A 22549-nucleotide genomic window follows, 5' to 3' on the forward strand; every position below is an offset into this window, starting at 1 on the left:
GCTTCCCATATGGCATACCTCCGGAATACTTGTCTTAAAAAACTTAATATCCTAAGAGCTGTCTCTGCTATGTCCTGGGGTGCTGACAGAAGCTCTCTCCTACACCTCTATAGAGCTTTAATAAGATCGCGCTTAGATTATGGAGCACCTATCTACGACTCCGCCAGGAAAAGTTCTCTATTACGTCTCAACACCATCCAGCATAGTGCCCTTAGAATAGCTGTTGGAGCCTTCAGAACATCTCCGGTTCACAGCCTGTATATTGAGGCAAACGAATCCCCTCTGCATCTCAGGAGAAAAATGTTATTGTTAAATTATGCAGCAAAGATTGGAAGTAATCCAGCCCACCCCAGCTGGCAGTATCTGTTTGATCCTCAACACACCGTGCTATATCACAATAAACCTAATGAAAACCGCCCCGCAGGGATTCGATTGCAAGAACTCATGATCAGTTGGAAAATTAACTTTAAGAATATATTCCAAGACCTTGCCACTCCTGAACCTCCCTGGACTGAATTCATACCTCTCTGTGACAATTTCTTTTCAAGATGGGGAAAATCCTCCTTGGAAAATACCAACATTCAACAGCTACATAAACTGCATTCTTTGGAAAACTCAGAGAAAGTTCATATCTATACTGACGGCTCCAAAACAGATACGGCTGTTGGTGCAGCAGCAGTTTCCGCCACTTTCTTAACAGCTGCCTCTCTTCCCTCTGAATGCAGTATCTATATTGCAGAATTATTTGCAATAAAACTGGCTCTGGATAACATAAACAAATATCATATCAAACAATCTTTGATATATACAGACTCTTTAAGTGCAATCAATGCCTTTCAATCTACCTTTCCTCCCTCTCATCCCGTTCTTATAGAGATCCGGTCTAAATTATCTTACCATCAAACAGCCAACTACAAGGTTACCTTCTGCTGGATTCCTGGTCATGTCGGCATCCAAGGTAATGATTGTGCAGATGAGGCTGCTAAACATCCCGACTCTGGATCTTACAGTCAACTGAAAGCTCCATACACAGACTATAAATCCATTATTAAAAAAACATGTTGGAAACAATGGACTGATCTCTGGCAATCTCAAACCAATAATAAACTGTTCCAGATAAAAAAAGCGCCCCAACTGTGGACATCTAGTTTTAGAAGAAACAGGCGACAAGAGGTAATTCTGGCAAGGCTTCGCATCGGTCATTCACACCCAACTCATCTGCATTTGCTTTTGGGAGAGACTCCTCCTAAGTGTTTTTTCTGCCAGTCGCAACTAACAATAAAACATATTCTCATTGAATGTCCACACCTTTCATCTGTCCGAAATTCCAGCTTCAGCTCCCTCTCCAATTTGCAGGAACCCTTAACGTTATCACATATTCTTGGCAACGAAGCAAATTTCGAGGATCTGTTTAAGTATTTAAAACGCATCAATTTTTATAATAGCCTCTAATCATAACGTGAAATCAGTGATACCCAAACCACGAACAGGCACAATATGGCCCAAGAGGCCCTTGTGCCAAAAAACCTCAAATACAACAACAACAACAACAATCGAAGTCAGAATCGTATGTGGGATCTGCTGCTGTCTTTCCAAATAATACTGTATCAGAGTAGATACCCTTTGACTGCAGCATTTACACTGCAGAGCTGCATGCCATAGCCCCTCGACGTGGGCACCTGTACGTGGTGAGGGGACCTCCCAGTGATGCTGCTGGTTTTCCAGATTAGCATCACTGGGATCCAACGCCCATACCTTGGTTCCAGGGTTACAACATTGGAATCCGGCGTGTGCAGCCGTGCGCCGCGACCCGTGGAAGCGGAAAGGGGGATCCTGGTGGTTGAGGGGCCCAGCCTTAATACACCACTTTGACCCCTGCTTCGACGAGACGGGTGGTCCCGGACCGGCTCGACTGGGATCAATCGGCGGGTGGTTTTATACTGCTAGGGTCAACTGCGTTCCAGTAAGTCTCCCTCCCTATGGTCCTGGGACGGGATAAAGACTTATTGGTAACGTGGGTATGGTGTTCTAAGCGAACTCGGCGTCCCATTCGTGTACGCAGTACCTGCTAGTTCACGAGTGGGCGCCCCCTCGTAGGGCTCCGTGGTGGGTGAGGTACTTAGGCATCAGACATTTTCTCTTTACTCATATGAGTAATTTAAATCCCCTTTCTTCTGGGGCCCCAACAAGGCCCCTACCTAACCGAGATGATAATACTGACACCAATACTGCCAAAAGAGCCAGAACTGAGGATAAAACACCATCTATAACACCGCTTTTCCTCATTCTCCATTCTACCGGAGAGCAGTCAATTGGGAAGATGTCACCCTTCTTCATCCAGAAAGGATTAGAAGGGTTGGCTGGATCACCGAAATCTGTAAAACGGCTGCGTTCTGGCGATCTTTTAGTCGAAGCTTCAAGCACGAAGCAAGCAGACAGAATCCTCAACGCGACATCCATAGGGGGAATACCGATCAGCGTAACCCCCCACAAAACATTGAACTCTTCACGAGGTGTCATTTCAGAGTGGGATCTTCTTCACGTTTCTGAAGAGGAGATCTGCTCTGAATTAAAAGACCAAGGAGTGACGGCTGTCAAGAGAATATCAATGCGGAAGGATGGGAATCTCGTCCCTACCCGAGTTCTCATCATAACATTTAACACCCCACGGCCTCCAAGTTCCATCAAGGCAGGCTACTTAAACTGCCCAGTGCGGCTTTACATTCCGAACCCACTGAGGTGTTTTAGATGTCAGAAATACGGCCATTCACAAACAGCTTGTCGTGGTAATCCTGCCTGCGCTCGATGTGGTACGAAAGACCACGAGAGCAAGGAGTGTTCAGCTTCCAAACCAATTTGTATAAATTGTCAAGGAGAACACCTTGCCTATTCTAGAGCATGCCAGAAGTGGAAGGACGAGAAAGAAATTCAAAAAATAAAAACAGAACTGAACATATCCTATCAGGAGGCCAGAAAACGCATTCAACCAATAAATAGCGGGAAACCTTCATACGCCCAGAAGGTTTCTGCAAAGTGCACCATCGGTACACAAACGGAGATGACTATACCACCAAAAGAGTCATTTACTCCGATTGCACGCTATTTATTGCATTCACAAAAGCCCACCCAAAAAACACAGTCAGCTGCCACTCCTATTTCCGTACCTCCTAATGCTCCACCACTACCAAAACCAAGTGGTAAAGTAAAGGTGCAAACATCGGAAGGGTCACCTGCAATACGAGAAACAATGGATGTCGAAGATAAGGAGGTATCGGATGACCCAGTTCTGGAAATCTTTGCAGAAGAAGATATGGACACAGGCCAAAGACCTGTGTTTCCAAAGAAAGATAAAGCCAGGACTGAGAAATTGAAGCCCTCAGCCCTTCGGAAACCACCTGATGGACCCAACAAATCCAAATAATGGGAAAGTTTAAATTTCTACAATGGAATTGTCGTGGATTCCGTCGAAATAGTGACGACATCAAGGCGCTCCTGAGTAAGCATGAGCCTACTTGCTTTTGCTTACAGGAGACGTATTTAAAGGCAAATGAGGACCCATACTTGCGTAACGTTTTCGTTATACGAAAAGACAGAGATGCGGATGGACCTGCCCACGGAGGCGTCGCAATCCTTGTGAGTAACCACATCCCATTTCAAGCTACACCACTTACCACCAACTTAGAGGCTGTAGCAGTTCAAGTTACTGTAGGGTTTCTTTTAACTGTTTGTTCCATCTATTTGCCACCTGGGAATGACATCCCCCAGGCAGACCTTGATGACCTCATTAGACAATTGCCGCCACCTTTTCTGTTACTAGGGGATTTTAATGGACACAATACTCTGTGGGGTAGTGTAGACATTAATGGAAGGGGTCGGACTATAGAGCACATGCTTGAAAACAATGACCTGGCCCTTCTAAATGTTGGACTTAACACCTTTTGCCACATGCCTACCCGTACATTTACCGCGATCGATCTCTCTATATGCTCGCCCTCTCTCCTTCCCATGTGTACATGGGAGGTTGAAGACAATATTTATGGCAGTGACCACTTCCCCGTGATATCCACCCTTTGTAAAGGGAGACCATGCCACCCGTCCAGGATGCCACGGTGGAAGATCGGTCACGCTGACTGGAATGCCTTCAAAAATCTAGCACTATTTGATATCAACACAGTCAGCAAGGAACCGATTAATGACGCGGTAAAGTACATTACAGACGCTGTTGTCCTAGCAGCGGCAATTGCAATACCAAAGACTTCGTCTCGGTTTCCACCATTTCCAAAACCCTGGTGGAATTCCAATTGCACTGCAGCAAGAAAGTCTCAAAACAAGGCGTGGGGTATTTTTCGCCGGTACCCCACCGCAGATAACTTAATAACATTCAAACGTGCACGTGCGAAAGCACGTTACGTAAGACGTCAGAGTCAGAAGGAATCTTGGATCAAATTCACATCTTCTATCAATCAGGCTTCATCATCTAAGCTTGTGTGGGATAAAGTCCGAAAAATGAAGGGGAAATATATATCCCACCCTTTTTCGATTCTGGAGTATAATGGATCTGCAATTGCAGACCAAACTGCAATTGCAAATACTCTTGGGGAGGTATTTGCTAAAGTGTCTGCCAAAACATCTTACCACCCTGAGTTTCTGGCCCTCAAACAAAATGTTGAAAGGCAACCTTTGAAATTGTCGTCAAAGAACTGTGAAGAATACAATCAACCCTTCACTGAATGGGAAATGAAAGCGGCACTATCACTATCCCAGGCGAGTGCCGTAGGGCCGGATGACATCCATTATGAGATGATAAAACATCTTTCGTCTCAATCTCTGGATCAGTTGCTCTGTTTGTACAACAGAGTTTATCTTGAAGATGAGTTTCCGGACTCCTGGCATAAGGCAATCGTGCTTGCGTTTCCAAAACCAGGAAAAGATCCAAAATCTCCGAGTAATTACCGTCCCATTGCTTTGACAAGCTGCTTGTGCAAGATCCTGGAAAGGATGGTGAATGCCCGTCTCATGTGGTATTTAGAAGGGAATGACCTCCTTTCCAAAGTTCAATGTGGTTTCCGAAGGAACAGGTCAACACTTGACCATCTTATAAGACTGGAAACATCTATCCGAGATGCTTTCCTTAAACGTGAACACCTGGTGTCAATTTTCTTTGATATCGAAAAAGCGTATGACACGGCCTGGAGATTTGGAATCTTAAAGGATATCCATGATCTGGGTCTGAGGGGCCATCTAGCCCTCTTCATTAAAAATTTCTTATTGAATCGGTCATTCCAAGTTCGTGTCGGCTCTGTTTATTCTCAATCTTTTTGTCAAGAAGAAGGAGTCCCCCAAGGGTCAGTGTTAAGTGTTACGCTTTTCGCTATCAAAGTTAATTCTATTACTGAACAACTTCCTCCAACCGTAAACAGCGCCCTCTTTGTTGATGACTTTACCATCTTCTGTCAGTCATGCAACATGAGGGTTATTGAACGACAATTGCAGCATGCCATTGACCATGTAAAAACTTGGGCAATGGCTAATGGTTTCAGGCTATCACCACAGAAGACCGTCTGCGTACATTTTTGTCGCAAACGGAACCTTCACCCTGAACCAGAACTCAAACTTGGACAACACATCATTCCAGTAGTACCTGAGACAAAATTCTTAGGTCTCACATTCGATAAGAAGTTGACATTTTTACCACACATCCGTCAACTGCGAACAAGGTGCACGAGGGGATTGAATCTCCTTCGTGCCATCTCCTCAAATAAATGGGGGGCAGACCGATGCACTTTACTGCGTCTTTATCGTACACTTGTTCGTTCAAAATTAGACTATGGGTCCCAAGTGTACGCATCGGCTAGAAATAGCGTACTACGGTGGCTAGACCCACTGCACCACCAAGCCATCCGTACTGCAACTGGAGCATTCAGAACATCTCCCGTCCAGAGTTTATACGTCGAAGCAGGTGAACCACCACTATTGCTCCGACGAAAGCAATTGTCGCTAAACTATACCTTCAAACTAAAATCCCTGCCAGACAACCCAACCTGGGCTTGTGTTTTTGAGCCACGATGGGAAACGCTTTATAAAACCCGTCAGACTGCTAACCGATCCTTTGGCATCCGTGTCCAAGATCTGCTCAGAGAGCTCAACATTACGGTAGACGATGTTGCAAAGTCACCAAGGCATCTACTTCCACCCTGGCATGCTCGCTTACCATCATGTGACTTCTCCATAAAAAGTTGGGGTAAAGCCATAACTCCGTCCTCTGTCTACCAACAACTCTATGCTGCCCATCGATCCGATTACTCTGATTTCTTGCCTGTGTTCACTGATGGCTCGAAGTCAGAGTTGTCTGTAGGATCTGCTGCTGTCTTTCCAGATTGTACTATATCTGGGAAGATTCCCCTCGAATGCAGCATATATACAGCTGAGTTGTATGCTATAGAGCTAGCCTTGGACCACATTAAAACCCGGAAGCATCAAAGATGTATGGTGTACACTGACTCTTCAAGTACACTGCAGGCTTTATCGGGGATGAGATATAATCCTCATCCAATATTGACCCGGGTTCAGCAGACTTTACATTCTTTGTTTGAGAGTTCACTCGATATCCGTTTCTGCTGGATCCCAAGCCACATTGGGATCAGGGGAAATGAACTGGCTGATGCTGCGGCCAGATCACCAGAACCCCAAAACACGTATTGCCTGTTAGTCCCCTATACAGACTACAGGCAAATAATACACCAAAAGATTAATTCCCAATGGCAACAATCTTGGCATGAGCAAGTCACAAACAAGCTCTATCAGATAAAGCCTGTAATCGGACATTGGCAGTCTAGTCTGCGCAGGAACCGCAGAGAGGAAGTTGTTTTAGCTCGCCTCCGCATAGGACACAGTCATCTTACACATGCATTTCTGCTGAGGGCAGATGACTGTCCTATGTGCGAGAACTGTGGCACCATTTTAACTATTTATCACATTTTAACCGTGTGTCCACGTTTTACCCCTGAACGTGATTTTTATTTTACCGCTTTTAGTCATCTGGCTGAGCCTTATACACTCAGCCAGATTTTATCCGACAATGACCACGTGTCTGCTGTTTTTAGCTTTTTAAAATCAATAAACGTTTTCGCTTATATATAAAATTTACATTTTATTGTGAATTTTTGTTGATTTACCTTTTATACATTTGCTAAATTTTTTGACATAGTGACCTAATTAATTAGGTCACTGAAAGTTTACTCTTTTATACATGACCTGGTCTTGGCGCATTATAGCCTAAGTTGCTAATGCGCCAATAAAACCCAAATCAAACTCAAACTCAAACAAAGCTGCATGCCATAGAGTTAGCTCTAGATCACATAAGAAAACACCGTTACCAACGGAGTATTATATATGCCGACTCAATGAGTGCACTACAGGCTTTATCAGCGATGTCACACACTAATCATCCAACCCTGTCCCGAATCCAGCAGATAATATACAGCCTCTTTGTAAGTGGATTCGATATCCGATTCTGCTGGATCCCCAGTCACATCGGGATTAGAGGAAATGATTTGGTTGACACTGCAGCCAAATCGGCAGCCCTGAGGGATAATCTTGACCTGTTAGTCCCCTATACAGACTACAGGCAAGTGATCCGTAGTAACCTACAATCTCAGTGGCAAGATTCGTGGCATCGACTGATTACTACAAACAAACTAAGTCGAATTAAGCCTATGATCCATCCATGGCGGTCCAGCTTACGCAGGGATCGCAAAGAGGAAGTTGTTCTTGCTCGGCTCCGCATAGGACACTGTCATCTAACACACTCCTTTTTGCTGAGGGCTGATGTCCCTCCTATGTGCGAGCAGTGCGACACCATTTTATCCATCAAACATATTTTATGTGACTGTACTAATTTTATAAATGCTCGTTATACCGCTTTTAACCATCTGACTGAGCCATATACACTCAGTCAGATTTTATCCGACAATGACAATGTGTCTGCTATATTTAGTTTCCTAAAAACAGTAAACCTTTTTACTCGTATTTAAAAAAAAAAAAATCTTATTATTTTAAGGTTTACTATTGTTACTCGTTTACAGATATTTGTCTTTTACAGTTTACAATTGTTTTTATACTCTGACTTAGTGACCTAATTAATTAGGTCACTGAATGTTTTACTAATTTTGTTGACAAAGTTTTGGCGCATTATAGCCTAAGTTGCTGATGCGCCAATAAAACTCAACTAACTAACGCTTAGCCACAAGCGGCACTGCTCCTGCCTCCCCGTGGCGGGGCCGGTAACCTGGATGGAAAAGCTAATCCCCCAGGGCGAAAAGGAGCCGACACGGATAAAGAAAATTATCCCGCCTTAGAGCCTTCAAGCTCAAATACCATAGATTGGTATAACTCTGATGAAGGTAGTGCGCAACATAAGCGCACTCTCGTGGCGTCATTCAATTGTTCTACCCTTTCCGAAGCCAGGAAAGGATCGTACCTTTCCGCATAACTACAGGCCAATCTCACTGACTAGTTGTCTAGGAAAAGTCCTTGAAAAAATGGTTCACAGGCGGCTAACGTGGTTCCTGGAAGCAAACAACTTACTAAACAGCAGCCAGTATGGTTTTCGAAAGAACCGGTCCACGCTAGATGCGATGATAAAAGCAGAGGCAAACATCCGAAATGCCTTTATAAGGAGAGAACATCTAGTCATGATTAATCTCGATATTGAGAAAGCCTTCGATACCACCTGGCGATATGGTGTACTAAAAGATCTCCATTCTTTCGGCTTGAGAGGTCCGTTACCTCAATTCATACAAAATTTTCTATGCAACAGAACGTTTCAGGTAAGGTATATGAACAATTTATCCAAATCATTTGAACAAGAGGAGGGTGTACCGCAGGGTTCTATTCTAAGTCCAACATTATTTGCAGTAAGATTTACAAACATGACACGGGAAGTACCAAATACAGTAGAATCGTACATGTTTGCCGATGACCTCATTATCTCCTGTCAATCCCAAACTATGAACAACATTGAAAGACAACTTCAAATTTCCATAGCTAAAATAGAATCATGGGCACTGCAGAATGGTAATTCTTTAGCCGAAAAAAAATCCACTGCAATTCACTTTTGTAAAAAACGAAAACTCCACCCGGATCCAGAAATATTCTTAAAAAACAGCCTGATACCTGTCACTAACAATTTTCGTCTGTTGGGGCTACATTTAGACAATAAACTTAATTTTGCTTCCCATATATCTTACCTTCGAACCACGTGTCTTAAAAAACTGAACATCCTAAGAGCCGTTTCCGCCATGTTCTGGGGTGCTGACAGAAGCTCTCTTCTTCATCTCTATAGAGCTTTAATAAGATCACGCTTAGATTATGGATCACCTGTCTATGACTCTGCTAGGAACAGTTCCCTATTACGTTTGAACACCATACAGCATAGTGCCCTTAGGATAGCTGTGGGTGCCTTTAGAACATCTCCGATTCACAGCCTGTATATTGAGGCAAATGAACCTCCACTGCACCTAAGGAGAAAAGCCTTATTATGTAACTATGCACTAAAGATTAAGAGTATTCCATCACATCCTAGCTGGCAGCACTTGTTCGACCCTAAATACACCATGCTATATCAAAATAAACCTAATGAGAATCGACCAGCTGGGCTTCGACTGCAAGAGCTCATGATCAGTTGGAACATTAATTTTCAGGATGTCTTCCAAGACGTTGGTACTCCTGAACCTCCCTGGACTGAATGTGTACCTCTCTGTGACAATTTCCTTTTAAGATGGGGGAAGACATCCCTGGCTAATACAAATTTTCAACAGCTCCATAAATCGCATTCCTTGGAAAACTCAGCAAAAGTACATATCTATACTGATGGCTCCGTAGGTGCTGCCGCAGTTTCTTCCAACTTCTGGCCCCGGGTGCCAAGCGTTTTTCGAGGCCAAGCGACATTACTGCGACTTATAGTGCTCTAGATAAGTGAATAAAGTTATTTTTAAGTTCCTGTCTTTCTCCCAACCGTTTCATTTCAAAAACAGTTCCATACTTGAAAACTACAAGTCAGAACGCAGAAAGGAAATTCACCTTTCTTTTCCTTTATCATATATTTTTAAGCAACACTAAACAACTAACACTAACCGCTTGGCCTCCTAGCGGCACTGCTCCTGCCTCCCCGTGGCGGGGCCGGAAATCTTGGCGGAAAAGTCCTCCAGCCAAGGGCCAAAAGGAGCAAACATGGCAAACACAGACCATGTTTCTGCTACACAAACTAGCAGAAAACTAGATCAAATGGATTCATGTACAGCTAAGAGACAAAGGACAGAGGATCTCCCTCTAGTCGCACCACTGTTTCTAGTTATTCATTCAAAGAATGAACAACCGATCGGAAGTTTGTCACCTTTCAGAATTCAAAAAACTCTTGAAAGCATAGCTAGTTCCCCTAAAACAGTCAGAAGACTAAAATCAGGCGATCTATTAGTAGAGATGACAAATCAAAAACAAGCAGAGCATCTAATAAAAGCGAGATATTTCGGAGAAATTCCAATAACAGTAACTCCTCATTCCACCTTGAATACATCGAAAGGAGTAATTACAGAGTGGGATCTTCTCAATGTTCCCGAAGATGAAATAAAAGAAGAGTTGAAAGACCAAGGAGTTATTCAAGTGAAAAGAATAACAATTAAAAGAGAAGGAGAAATTATCCCAACGAGGAATATAATTCTGACTTTCAACACTCCAAAACCACCAAAAACAGTTAAAGCTGGATATCTAAACTGCCCACTGAGACCATATATTCCAAACCCTGTCCGATGTTTTAAATGTCAGAAGTACGGACACTCCCAAGCAGTATGTAGAGGCTTTTCTGTCTGCGCCAAATGTGGATCACGAGAGCATACACAACACGACTGTACAGCACAGAATTCAAGATGCCCAAATTGCAGAGGAGAACATGATGCCTACTCAAAAGAATGTGAAGAATGGAAGAGAGAAAAAAGAATACAGAAATATAAGGTAGAAAACAATGTAACATACCAAGAAGCAAAAAAAACAATACAACCACAACGAACAAACAGACCAACGTATGCACAAGTAACGCAAACTTATAGAACAATAGAAACACAGACAGATGTAACGATCCCACCAAAAAAATCCATGTCAGAATGGGCACGTTCTCTTCTTATTGAACCAAAAGAAAAACCTGATCAGGCAATAAACACGCCCATCACGATACCACCAACTAGAGAAACTACCAAAACTACAAAACAAGTCAGAACCACTGAAGCAAACAGAAATAAAATGGAAGTAGAAGAAAAGGATCAGACAGATGAAACAATACTAGAAATTTTTGCAGAAGAAGAAGAGATGGATACCGGAAAGCCACACTTCCCTAAAAAAGGAAGACAAAAAACAGAGAACTCAAAGGCAACAACCTCAAGAAAACAAGCTGAAAGTACTAACAAAACCAAATAATGAATAAATTCTTACACTGGAACTGTAGAGGATTCCGCAGCAATATCGAAGATATCCACGATCTCTTATCGGAGTACAATCCGATTAGTCTATGTTTACAGGAAACATATCTTAAGCCCCAGAATAAAATAACACTAAAACATTACAATATATACAGAAAAGACAGAATTACAGGTGGTACAGCACATGGTGGAGTAGCAATCCTAGTATATCCCGGTATACCAACTAAACAGATCCCTTTGCAGACTAATCTAGAGGTTATAGCAGTACGGATTGCAGTAAACTTTCATGTGACAGTTGCTTCCATCTACCTACCACCAAACGAAGAAATAACCTATACAGAACTAGAAGACCTAGTAGTTCAATTACCAACTCCTTTATGTATCATGGGAGATATGAATGGCCATCATCCTCTATGGGGAAATGAAAATATAGATAAAAGAGGTCAAATTCTAGAGAAACTACTTGATAAGCTAAACCTAATACTCTTGAATGACGGGACACCCACATATATACGTCTAACCACAGGAACTAGCACAGCTATAGACCTTTCCATATGCTCTCCGTCAATATACCCTCTTCTGGTGTGGGCAGTTCATAACGATCCCCTGAGTAGTGATCATTATCCAATAAGGATTACTTTAAAAGAACCTACCACTTGTGAACCACGAAGAGCTCCGAAGTGGAGATTAGATAAGGCAAACTGGACAAGATACAAGCAGCTGGCAATATTAGAACAGCAACAAATCCAACAGGTATCAATTGACTCTGCAGTGAAATATGTGACTGACAAACTCCTCCAGGTTGCAAAATTAACAATACCAAAAACATCATTAAAATTTCCCATACATCCAAAGCCGTGGTGGAACCATGCATGTTCCCTAGCAAAACGCGAGAAAACCAAAGCGTGGAATATTTTCCGAAGACACCCTACCACAACCAACTTGATAATTTTCAAAAAGGCAAGGGCGAATGTCAGACGCATTACTAAGATTAGTAAGAAAAAATGTTGGATCCGTTTTGCATCTACGATTACTAGGAAAACAGACAGCCGGAAAGTTTGGGACAAAATAAATAAAATGAACAACAAATATCAAAGAATTTCTCCTCCTTTTATAAAATGGAATGAACAAGATATAGCTAAACCTAAAGACATAGCAAATGCTCTTGGTAGAACCTTTGAAAAAATATCAGATAATAACTCCTATGAGGCAGCTTTCCAAAAACATAAAGCCCATGCAGAAACATATAAATTAAATTTCTCTAGTACAAACAAAGAATGCTATAACCAACCTTTCACCCTCAGAGAACTTTATAAAGCCATTTCACAGACGAAGCAAAGTGCAGCAGGTCCAGATGAAATAGTATACATGATGGTACAAAAATTAGACGAGAAATCTTTGAGATCGTTGCTCCTCTTATATAACAGAATATACCTGGAAAATTCCTTTCCGAATCAATGGCGCCACGCAATAGTCTTAGCCTTCCCAAAACCAGATAAAGATCCCACAAATCCAAATCACTATCGCCCAATAGCCTTAACTAGCTGCCTTGGAAAAATACTTGAAAAAATGGCAAATGCCCGACTAATGTGGTTTTTAGAAACCCATAACTTACTAAATACAGCTCAATGTGGTTTCAGAAAGAACAGGTGCACTCTAGACTTAATGATAAAAGCAGAAAACAACATAAGAAATGCCTTCTTAAGAAAACAGCACTTAGTAATGATATTTTTCGATATTGAAAAGGCGTATGACACAGCATGGCGATATGGAATACTTAGAGACATTTTTAACTTTGGAATCAGAGGACATCTACCAATGTATATCCAAAATTTTTTACAACAACGAACTTTCCAAGTTAAGACATTAACCACATTATCGGAAGTCTTTGTGCAGCAAGAGGGAGTACCACAGGGATCGGTACTCAGTGCTACCCTGTTCGCCATAAAAATCAACTCAATAGCTAAACAAGTACCAAATACTATAGACGCAGCACTTTATGTTGATGATTTTAGCATTTCTTATCAATCACAAAACATGCGAACAATAGAACGTCAATTACAAACAGCAATGGCCCCGGGTGCCAAGCGTTCCGTGACCAAGTGATTTTTGTGCGTTCCAAAAAGCGTTATATCCAAAGAGCCTTTGAACAAATTATATTTCGTTCCAACTACCGTTTTCTTTATTTATAAATTACTGCAGCACTTTTGCACTACAAGAAGTAGGCAAAGGCCCAGAAAGGGAAGCCACCTTTCTGTTTCTATTTCTAACATTACTAACCAATTAACTCAGCCGCTTGGTCACCTAGTGGCACTGCTCCTGCCTCCCCGTGGCGGGGCCGGAAACCTGGGAGGTAAAGCAAACCCCCAGGGCCAAAAGGAGCAAAACATGGAATATGACAACTTCCCCCCGATTAAGACTGCAAATCTGAATAATACGGATTTGCATCAACCTGATATCGACTCTACCAATCCAAAGAGACTGAAAACGGATACTCATCGAATTGAACATCCGAGTTTTCTGATTCTCCATTCACTGACAAACCAACCCTTAGGCAATCTATCGCCATTTCTAATTCAAAAATGTCTTGAGAATGTAGCTGGTTCCCCGAAAATGGTGAGGCGACTAAAATCTGGCGACTTGCTTGTAGAGACCACAAGCTCTAAACACTCTGAGTCTCTACTTAGACTCAATTCATTTGGTGGAATTCAAGTCAAGGTGTCCCCACATGCCACACTAAATACATCCAAAGGCGTAATTTCAGAATGGGACCTAATGAATGTTTCAGAGGAGGAAATTGTACAGGAATTGCAGGAAAAGAAAGTCACACAAGCCAAAAGAATCATGATGAAAAAAGATGGCGAGCTAACTCCAACTCGGAGCATCATACTAACATTCAGCTCACCAAACCTACCTTCGTCAGTGAAAGCAGGGTATTTGCATTGTCGCATACGGCCATACATTCCAAACCCAACCCCTCGACGTGGGCACCTGTACGTGGTGAGGGGACCTCCCAGTGATGCTGCTGGTTTTCCAGATTAGCATCACTGGGATCCAACGCCCATACCTTGGTTCCAGGGTTACATCGTTGGAATCCGGCGTGTGCAGCCGTGCGCCGCGACCCGTGGAAGCGGAAAGGGGGATCCTGGTGGTTGAGGGGCCCAGCCTTAATACACCACTTTGGCCCCTGCTTCGACAAGACGGGAGGTCCCGGATCGGCTCGACTGGGATCAATCGGCGGGTGGTATTTTACTGCTAGGGTCAACTGCGTTCCAATAAGTCTCCCTCCCTTTGGTCCTGGGACGGGATAAAGACTTATTGGTAACGTGGGTATGGTGCTCTAAGCGAACTCGGCGTCCCATTCGTGTACGCAGTACCTGCTAGTTCACGAGCGGGCGTCCCCTCGTTGGGCTCGGTGGTGGGTGAGGTACTTAGGCATCAGACACTTTCTCTTTACTCTTATGAGTAATTTAAATCTTTCAAACCCCTCTGGGGCCTCCACGAGGTCCCTACCTGAAACTGATGAAGATAATGTATCATCAAAAAAGAAACACCGAACAGAAGCTGCACCACCTCCTGTACCTCGATTCCTTATCATACATTCTACCGGTGAAAAGGAAATAGGTAAAATGTCGCCCTTCTTTATTCAGAAGGGTCTAGAAGGGCTGGCAGGGTCCCCGAAGTCGGTAAAACGACTTAGATCGGGTGACCTTTTAGTTGAAACTTCCTCAGTGCGACATTCAGAAATGCTTCTCCAAGCAACATCTCTTGGGGGCATTCCAATTAAGACATCACCACACAGGACATTGAATACATCGCGTGGCGTAATTGCCGAGTGGGATCTCCTTGAAACATCTGAAGAGGAGATATGCACCGAACTTAGTGATCAAGGAGTAACAGCCGTTAAGAGGATATTTATGCGTAAGGAGGGAAATCTAGTCCCAACTAGGGTTCTTATCCTTACATTTAACACACCTAAACCGCCTACCTCCATCAATGCTGGTTATCTGAACTGTCCTGTAAGACTGTATATTCCAAACCCGTTGCGATGTTTCAAATGTCAAAAATATGGCCACTCTCAGATGTCATGTCGTGGATCACCTGCTTGTGCCCGCTGTGGAGCAAAAGAACATGACACAAAGGAATGTTCTGCCTCGAAACCAGCATGCCTGAATTGTGGCGGTGAACACCCTGCATATTCAAGAGCATGCCAAAGATGGAAAGACGAGAAACAAATTCAAAAAATTAAGACTGAACAGAACATCCCATATATGGAAGCAAAGAAACAGGTAACACCAGTAAACAGTGGAAAATCTTATGCACAAGCAGTTTTAAGGAAGGTTTCAATTTCAACCCAAACTGATATTTCAATATCGCCACGTGATTCTTTTGCACCCCAAGCTAGATACTTGTTGACACAAGCACAGCAAGATAAAGCAGTCGCTACTCCCATTTCAATACCACCCAAGGAAGTAGCACCTAAAGGAAAATCACCTCCAACTAAAACCCCGCCTGTTATTAGTGAGGTACAGGAGGAAATGGAGGTAAATGAACAAGCTGAAAGTGTGGAAGAATCTATTCTGGATCTTCATCCGGAGGAAGAAATGGATATAGGGCGCCCTCAATTTCCCAAAGGCAGAATAAAACCGAAAGCGGGCCAATCAAAACCCGCATCACTTCGGAAGCCAGTCAACGGTTCCACTAATTCCAAGTAATAATGGCTAAATTACTGCAATGGAATTGTCGTGTATTCCGACAAAATATGGAGGATGTCAAAATGTTAATGCGCAAACACGAACCTGTTTGCTTTTGCTTGCAGGAAACGTACCTAAGGGCAAATGATGACCCTATCTTGCGAAATTTTACTGCTGTTCGTAAAGACAGAAACGGGGATGGTCCGGCTCATGGAGGAGTCGCAATCCTAGTGGGCAACCATACCCCTTTCTCACAAGTTCAGTTGAACACTAACTTGGAAGCAGTAGCCATTCGTTTAGCTATAGGGTCTTTACTTACAATATGTTCTATATATTTGCCTCCTGGGACACACATTTCCCAAGCAGATCTTGACGATCTTATTACGCAATTGCCCTCTCCTCTTCTACTTCTTGGAGACTTTAACGGACATAGTGCTCTGTGGGGTAGTGCAGAAACTAATGAACGAGGTCGTATTGTTGAACGTTTTCTCGACAATAACGGCCTGTCGTTACTAAATATGGGAATAAACACCTATTTCCATATGCCTACCCGTACTTTCTCTGCCATCGATCTTTCCATCTGTTCGCCCTCTCTGCTACCTTTGCTTTCCTGGGAAGTGGAGCAGAATCCTTATGGAAGTGACCATTTCCCCGTAATATCTACCATTTTGAATGGACAACCTTGTTATCCATTTAGAATTCCACGCTGGAAGTATGATGAAGCAGACTGGACTAAATTTTCACTGCTCGCTGAATTTGATCCTGTACAAATTCAGCAGGAATCAATTGATGAAGCAGTGAAGTATATCACAGAGTCTATTATCCACGCAGCGGCAACTGCAATCCCAAAAACATCCTCCCGATTTCCACGCTTTCCAAAGCCATGGTGGAACCAAGATTGTAAAGAAGCAAGAAAATTACAAAATCGGTCATGGGGAAAATTCCGACGTTACCCCACCACCGCAAATCTTATAGCTTTTAAACGTGCCCGTGCCAAAGCACGATTTATACGCCGACAGAGCCAAAAGGAATGCTGGGTCAAGTTTACATCCTCAATTAACCAGATGACCAGTACCAAAGTTGTCTGGGATAAAATTCGGAAGATGAAGGGTAAATACAAATCAGCCCCTTCATCTATGTTACAACATAATGGTTGTACATTAGCAGACCCAACTGCTATTGCCAACGCTCTAGGAGAAGTATTCTCCACTATATCTGCTGAAACCTCATACTCTGCTGAGTTTCTAGTGTTAAAGAAGAAAGCGGAGAAACAAAAACTTAACTTCCCTTCAAGTAAAGCCGAAACTTATAACCTGCCTTTCAGTGAAGTGGAATTAACCATTGCACTTGCTACCTCGAAAGTGAGTGCCGCAGGGCCAGATGAAATTCAGTATGAGATGATAAAACATCTATCATCTCACTCTCTAGAGCTGTTGCTACATCTCTACAACCGAATTTATTTGGAGGATCAATTTCCCGTTTCTTGGCGTAGGGCAACTGTCCTCGCTTTCCCAAAGCCAGGAAAAGATCCCAAAATTCCTAGCAACTATCGTCCAATTGCTCTGACCAGTTGCTTATGTAAGATTTTGGAAAAAATGGTGAATGCCCGCCTTATATATTACCTTGAGGCAAACGACCTTTTGAACAAAATTCAGTGCGGCTTCCGAAGGAATCGCTCCACTTTGGACCATTTAATCCGACTGGAAACAGCGATTCGCGATGCGTTTTTAAAGCGTGAGCACTTGGTATCAGTCTTTTTTGACATGCAAAAAGCTTATGACACAACCTGGAGGTATGGTGTTTTAAAAGACCTCTATTCTTTGGGTCTGAGAGGCCACCTCCCTATTTTTATCAGAAATTTTTTATCTAAACGACTCTTCCAGGTTCGTGTTAAATCCAGTGTGTCTCGCCTTTTTTGTCAAGAGGAAGGAGTTCCCCAAGGCTCTGTCCTCAGTGTTACGCTGTTTGCAGTCAAAGTTAACTCCATTACAAAACAGCTTCCTTCTTCAGTAAATAGTGCCTTGTACGTTGATGATTTTAATATTTTCTGTCACTCCTGTAGCATGAGAGTTATTGAACGACAATTGCAACAAGCACTCAATTACCTTAGTTCCTGGGCTTTAACCAATGGGTTTACGTTTTCTGCGCAAAAGACCGTTTGCATGCACTTCTGCCGCAAACGGAATCTACATCCTGACCCGGAACTTAGACTTGGACAAAATCCAATTCCTGTGGTAGCAGAAACAAAATTTTTGGGACTTATCTTTGATAAAAAACTGACATTCCTACACCATATCCGTCAGCTTAGAGCAAAATGCATGAGGGGTTTGAACATGCTCAGTGCTATCTCCTCCAACTTTTGGGGAGCAGATAGAAGCACATTATTGGGTCTATACCGAGCACTTGTTCGCTCTAAACTTGACTACGGCTCCCAAGCTTACTCTTCTGCTAGAATTTCTGTACTCCGATGGCTTGACCCAATCCACCATAAAGCCATTCGGATTGCCACAGGGGCTTTCCGTACTTCGCCTGTCCAAAGTCTATACGTTGAAGCCAATGAACCACCATTGATGCTTCGACGTCAGCAATTGTCGTTACAATATGCTATAAAAATAAAATCCCTGCCTGACCACCCTACGTGGACATCTATTTTTATGCCACGGTGGGAAAATCTATATAATACGCGTAAAACTGCCAGTCGGTCTTTTGGTATCAGGATCCAAGAGCTGGTTCATGATATTAGCTTCACGTTGGATAATATATCAACGTCAGTCAAGCATGTTCTTCCCCCTTGGAATATACGATCTCCGTCTTGTGACTTCAGTCTTAGGAGTTGGCTGAAAGCTAACACATCGCCATGTATATATCGGCAACTCTTTGCAGCACACCTTGCCGAATACTCTGAATTCTTGCCGGTTTATACAGATGGCTCGAAATCTGAAGAGTTTGTGGGATCTGCTTGTGTCTTTCCAAATAAAACGATCTGTAGTCGTATTCCAAGTGAATGTAGCATATACACTGCAGAGCTACACGCAGTAGAACTGGCCTTGGATCATATAAAAACCCACCACTACCAAAGGTGCATGCTATATATGGACTCTCTAAGCGTATTACAGGCCTTATCCAATGTGAGAAACACTCACCCAGTGTTATGTCGGGTGCAGCAAATATTACACTCCCTCTTAGAGTTAAATTTCGATATTCGCTTTTGTTGGATCCCTAGCCATGTTGGTATCAGAGGCAATGACTTAGCTGATGCAGCAGCAAAATCAGCAACGCCACAAAGTCGCATCCGCTTATCAGTCCCCTATACAGACTGCAAGCAACTGATCTACAAAAAATTATGCGCGCGTTGGCAAGAATCTTGGAATGGGTGCCCTACCAACAAGCTGAATGAAATTAAGCCTGAAATAATGCTTTGGCATTCTAGTCAGCGCAGGGTCCGACGGGAGGAAGTAATTCTTGCTAGGCTACGCATAGGACATTCTCACCTGACGCATTCGTATTTGCTGAGGGCTGATGATCGTCCTGTGTGTAGACATTGTAAAGCAATTTTAACTATCCGTCATATTTTAGTCGAATGTACATATTTTAGTAATGAACACCGTTCGTGTTTTAACCATCTGTCTGAGCCCTATACACTCAGGCAGATTTTATCCGACGATGACAATGTGTCAGATGTATTTAGATTTTTACAACTGATTAATCTACATAGTTTTATTTAGATTGCCCTAATATTTAACATATTGTAAATGTTTTATGCCATATTTTTGTGTATAATATATTAACTAGATACGCTATTTTATATTTTAACACATTTATATTTTATTACCTTAGACTTGGCACATGATAGCCTTAGATGCTGATGCGCCATTAAACTTCTAATAACCAACCAACCAACCAAACCCAATAAGATGTTATAAGTGTCAGAAATTTGGACACTCACAAACAGTCTGTCGAGGTGACCCAGTCTGCCCAAACTGTGGATCGAAAGAGCATACCCAAACTGATTGTAATGCCCAGCCTTCTCTTTGTCCCAACTGTAAAAGCAACCATCCAGCCTTCTCCAAAAATTGTGAACAGTGGAAATACGAGAAAAAAATCCAGAAATATAAAATAGAAAACAAAGTCTCGTTCCCAGAAGCACGAAAGCAACTGCAAATACAGATGCCTAGACGTACATATGCCGAAGCCTCTAAAAAATTTCATTCAGTATCCATCCAAACTGACACATCAATTCCACCAAACATCTCTATTGCTGAATGGGCTCGATCCCTGCTCTCTTCTGCACCACAATCATCAAAGCAACATATATCAAGCAGGGCTAACAACACGCCAATCACCATACCACCTGCTGTCCATGCAGCCCCTGTAATATCCGTTCAAACAGAGAAACCAGATCCCGTTAGCAAACAGCCAGTTGACTCCATCCTTATGGATACCAATGAAATCCCCAGTCAGGAAGAAACAGAAACGATTCTGGAGATCCATCCGGAAGATGAAATAGACAAGAGACCAGTTTTCTCAAAAAGAGATAAAATCAAAATTGACCGCGGTAAACAGACTTTTAAAAAGCAGACAGACTCAGCTCCCTCATCTAAATCTAAACAATGAATAAAATAGTCCAGTGGAATTGCAGAGGCTTGCGTAGCAATATTGATGACATCCAGGAAATAATTAAACGTCTTAATCCAGTTGGCATCTGTTTACAGGAGACATATTTAACTCCTAAGGTATCTCTCTCGATCAAAAATTATTCTCTTTTCAGAGAAGATAGACCAGTTACAAATAAAGCTCACGGTGGGGTTGCTATTCTCATAGATTCACGAGTCCCTTGCAGGCGTATTCCTTTGCAAACCTCTATTGAAGCGGTTGCTGCGCGAATAGCAATTGGAGTCACTATAACAGTTGTCTCTATCTATCTACCGCCCACTCAGCCTTGCACTATTCATGAACTTGAAGATCTAATACTGCAGTTGCCAACCCCTTTCTGTTTATTGGGCGACTTCAATGGACACCATCCATTGTGGGGCTCTCCCAATGCAGATGGACGGGGACAACTTATTGAAATGCTCATTGACAGGCAGAATTTATCCATCCTAAATACTGGTTCACCAACTTACATTCATCTCCAAACAGGAACTGTGTCCTCAATAGATCTATCTATATGCTCTCCAATCCTTTTTCCTTGTATTGAGTGGACAGCTTTGGATGATCCACTGAACAGTGATCACTATCCACTAATCTGTAAAATTCAAACTTCACACTCTGTGACTTCAGAAAACTGCATGAAATGGAAATTTTCCAAGGCTGATTGGGCAAAATATACTTATCACGTATCATTTGATAATCAGATAATTGAATCTTGTCCAATTGACATAGTCACCAGCCATATCACTAAACAAATCCTAGCAGCTGCGTCTATTGCCATTCCACAGTCACAGTCAAGCTCTCGTAGATCCATAAATTATTGGTGGAATGAAGACTGTAGAAGTGCCAAAAAAGAAAAAAACCGAGCCTGGAATATATTCCGCAAACATCCTACTACCAATAATCTTATAAATTATAAAAAACTCAGAGCCAAGGCTCGCCATATCAGGAAAAAAGCAAAAAGAGACTCCTGGATCCGATTTGCAAATTCAATTAATAAAAATACAGATTCTAGAATAATATGGAGAAAAATAAAACAATTAAATGGCAAATTTCCTCCTCCATCCTCCCCAATTTTCAACTGGAATGGACAGGAGCTGTGTACTCCTGCAGAAATTGCAAATGCTTTAGGCTTTGTATTCTCACAGCTGTCTGCATCGACCGCATACGACCAGTCATTTCAGAAGATTAAAGCTGCAGCTGAAAAATCTCGATTGAACTTCAAAACCAAATCGTGTCTATCATATAATCGGCCCCTCATTATGATTGAACTTCAAGAAGCTATACATACCTCAAAGAACAGTGCTCCTGGTCCAGATGGAGTGTATTATACAATGCTTAAACACTTAGATAACAAAGCATTATCCTTGCTGTTAACTTTCTACAATCGTATTTTCACTGAACATTCATTCCCCACATGCTGGCATCACTCCTATGTACTGGCAATTCCCAAACCAGGGAAAGATCACTCTGTCCCTCACCACTATAGACCTATTTCTCTTACCAGCTGCTTGGGCAAAACCCTGGAAAAAATGATACACCGCCGACTAACCTGGTATCTTGACTCCAAACATTTAATATCTGATAGCCAATTTGGATTCAGGAAAAATCGATCATCCCTGGATCTCATGGTCAAAGCTGAAACAAACATCAGGAATGCGTTTATCCGAAACGAGCATCTCGTTATGGTATGCCTTGACATAGAAAAGGCCTTTGACACCACTTGGCGTTTTGGTA

The sequence above is a fragment of the Mastigoproctus giganteus genome, chromosome 12 (assembly GCF_048544385.1).
Source record: "Mastigoproctus giganteus isolate SK-2022 chromosome 12, ASM4854438v1, whole genome shotgun sequence".
Classification (NCBI taxonomy): domain Eukaryota; kingdom Metazoa; phylum Arthropoda; class Arachnida; order Uropygi; family Thelyphonidae; genus Mastigoproctus; species Mastigoproctus giganteus.